Source organism: Condylura cristata, unplaced genomic scaffold (genome assembly GCF_000260355.1).
Source record: "Condylura cristata isolate star-nosed mole 26May11 unplaced genomic scaffold, ConCri1.0 scaffold00020, whole genome shotgun sequence".
NCBI lineage: Eukaryota > Metazoa > Chordata > Mammalia > Eulipotyphla > Talpidae > Condylura > Condylura cristata.
In genome coordinates this window covers 26,916,264-26,919,518 of record NW_004567121.1, presented here as the reverse complement: position 1 = coordinate 26,919,518, position 3,255 = coordinate 26,916,264, and positions in this window count along the sequence as shown.

Sequence of the window (3,255 nt, the reverse complement as noted above, 5' to 3'; positions counted from 1 at the left end):
ATATATATATATATATATGGTGTAAAGGCTGCCTGGCAGCTCTTGTCCAGGATGTTACACACATTTCCCAACTACTCTGTTGATGGAAATCCTTCTGGCAACAGAATGGCATGGGCTTATTTTGTGCAGAATATGTGAACACAGTGGTTATAGGTGACTTGAACGGCAGCACAGGGGACTGAGATTAAAGTAAATGCTGTCACTCAACATTCGCAGCACCCCAGGGGTCCCCTTGGCATCTTTTCCCTCAATCAAGATGTGCTCTGATACAGGCCAGAGGAGTGATAATCAATCCCTTTTCCCTCAGAGAGCTGGAGAGAGCTCTGAGAATCTGTGTCCGTGAACTCACAAAGGTCTAGGCTCACCTCAAGCCATGCGCTGGATTTGTAGGAGGATTTGTAAGGGGGAAGGGGAGGTTCTAGGTTCCCTGCCCCACCCAAGGGAGGGCAGAGCTGAGCTGGGAGAAGCAGGGAGAGGAAACTGGGGAGGGAGGAAGCAAGGTGGAGAGCAGGGAAGGGGTTTGGGGGTGGAGCGTGGAGCAGAGATGGGTGAGGGAGCTGCGCTTGCTTCTTGGTCCCAGACCAAGAGCAGACGTGGGTGAGACTGTGGGAAGACTGACAATGGCAGCTGTTATCTTAATTCTGATTTTGCTCTTTTCTTCCCAGACTTGTCTAGCTGTTTTGACCCTTTTCCATGGGTCCCTGCTGAAAGGTACGTGGAGGGCTTTCAGGCCTTGCTTTGGGCTGATCCCACTTGGGTGGCCATTTACCCATGAGGGGATGGGTGATTTGGGGTGCTTGATTTGGAAACTATATTCTTTGTCTTGTCTTTATTGCACACCGATTGTATTAAAGTCCCTTTCCATTAAAATTATGTATGTTTATGTGAATAGCAGGCAGGTTTGGAGGTTTTGGGGTGCCTCACTCCCTGCCCTGTAACAGATTCACCCCAAGAAGCATACAAAGATTTAAAGAATAGAGCTAAAACTTACAACTATGCATCAACATCTTAGCCCCAAAACAACCTCTAAGTGGTACTTGAAATGGCTGATCCACAAAGTTAGCGAAATCTTTGAAAACCCAACAGATGTCAGAACTGCTTCTCACAGAAGAAACTTCTGTCTGCATCTCACTGGATTGGATGTTTGCTGAAACAGTAGTAAAGTCAATATTATTCAGAGTATTTAATAGGACCCAGCGCCTCACAAAATAGTATTCAAAATACCAAGAAAATCCTATCAGTTCTCAAAGGTAAAGACAATCATCAAGTCCTCCCTGGTGGCCTACAGGTTAAGTCTCAGTGGATCACCCCTAAGACCTCAGTTCAATCTGCGGCCAGGGAGCTGACCCACATGGCACAGCTGACCTCTCAGGTCTTGCCCTCTGCTCCCCTCAGCAGTGTACTTCAGAGGGGCATCTGTTCTGCTCCCCACTCTGCCTCTGGTGAATCCTCTCACCCCAACCAAGCACCCCTGATCTACACCCTAGTTCTATGCAAAAATAAAAATCAACAGATGCCAACCCCATTGTTGACGCGAGTCAGACTCTAAGGCAGCTAGACTAATCATGTTCCATGAGGGAAGGTGAACATTCTTAATGCGAACCAACAGATAGAAACTCCCAGCAGAGAAATAGAAATTATAAAGTGAACCAGATGGAAATGCAGATATTTAGACTATTTGAAATGGAAAAAAAAGTGACTGAACAAGCTCAAAAGCAGACTGGAGATCAATAAAAGTTAGCCAACCTCAACGGTAGAGAGAAAAAAATTGAAAAAGATGATGCATGATATGATGCCATTTCTGTGATTTTCCAGAATAGGCATGGACTTCCATAGAGATAAAAAAAAAAATAGCCTAGTTATTAACAGGGAATGGTCTAGAGAAGATGAGAGGTTCAGGGTTTCTTTTGTGGAATCTGTCAGCTGTTGCTATCCTAACAAAACAACAAAACAACTTGCTTAAACAGCAAGTTACTTCTCATACTTCTTAATCAAGGCACTGGTGAGGTAGGTGCAGCTGACCACCATCCTGCTGTGTGTTCATGTGCTAGGTAATAAAGCATTTCCCTTTTCAGTTTTTTAAGGTTGTCTAATACAAACTATAGCAGTTTATATTCCCACCTGCTGTGTAATAGGGTTCCTCTTTCTCCAGATCCTCTTCAGCAGTTGTTGTTGGGGTCTTTTGTAACATGTGTAAGATGAACCTGCATCTTTCCTATTGGAAGTGATGGTTTTCCCATGTAACTGATGGCCTTCTCGTAGCTTCTGTGGTGAACTACCTATTCAGATCTGTTGCCCATTTTTTACATTGGGTGTTTGTTTTTCTCTTATTTAATTGTATAATTTTACCTGTTTTGGATATTAACCCGTTGTCAATTATGTAATAGATAAAACTATTTTCTCCCATTCAATAGGATGACTTTTTCATTCAGTCATGTTTTCTTTTGACGTGCAAAGCTTTTGGCTTTCTAGTTTGAGGTAATCCCAATTGTTTATTTTAATTTTTACTTCCCTTGCCATAAGGGTCAAATCTACAAAAAACATTTTTATCATTGATGTCATGGAACATATTACCAATGTTTTTCTATATTGTTTTATTGTTGTAGGTCTTATATCTAAATCTTTAACCATCTGGAATTTAATTCTGTGTGTGGAGTTAGAGAATAATTCAACTTGATTCTTTTACAGGTGGACTTTCTGTTTTCCCAGTACAACTTTTTACAGAGATTCTCCTTTCCCATTGTATATTTGGGGCTGCTTTGCCAAAATTAAATATTGATATGTCCATGTCATTGGATTTTTGTCTCCCACAAGGAACACACTTAAAAGAGTTATCACAGGATGAACTGTCCGTTTCCACTCTAACAGCCAGAACTTCTCAGTTGCCTGGACCATGGGGTGGGGTTCTGACAAACCAGTGGTTTTACATGGGCTGCAGAAGCAGGGCATTCCATTAACAGTGCCAGGCTGGCATTGGCCAAGGAGTTGTGGGTGTGTGTGTATCTATAAGTAGCAACCAAGTAGTCACACATATAATCAGATCTGAAAAATGCCTTTCATTACTTACCTCAAAATCACCCCGTTATAATAAAGCATAAAAATAATGTGGAGGGGCCCTCCCTGGTGGCGCAGTGGGTTAAAACACAGCACTGAGAATCTAAAGCCACTTCCTCATGAGTTCGATTCCCGCCTGCCCCGGAGGTGACCACATGGCGAGGCAGACCTCTCCTGACCCGCCCGCTGCTCCCCTCAGCA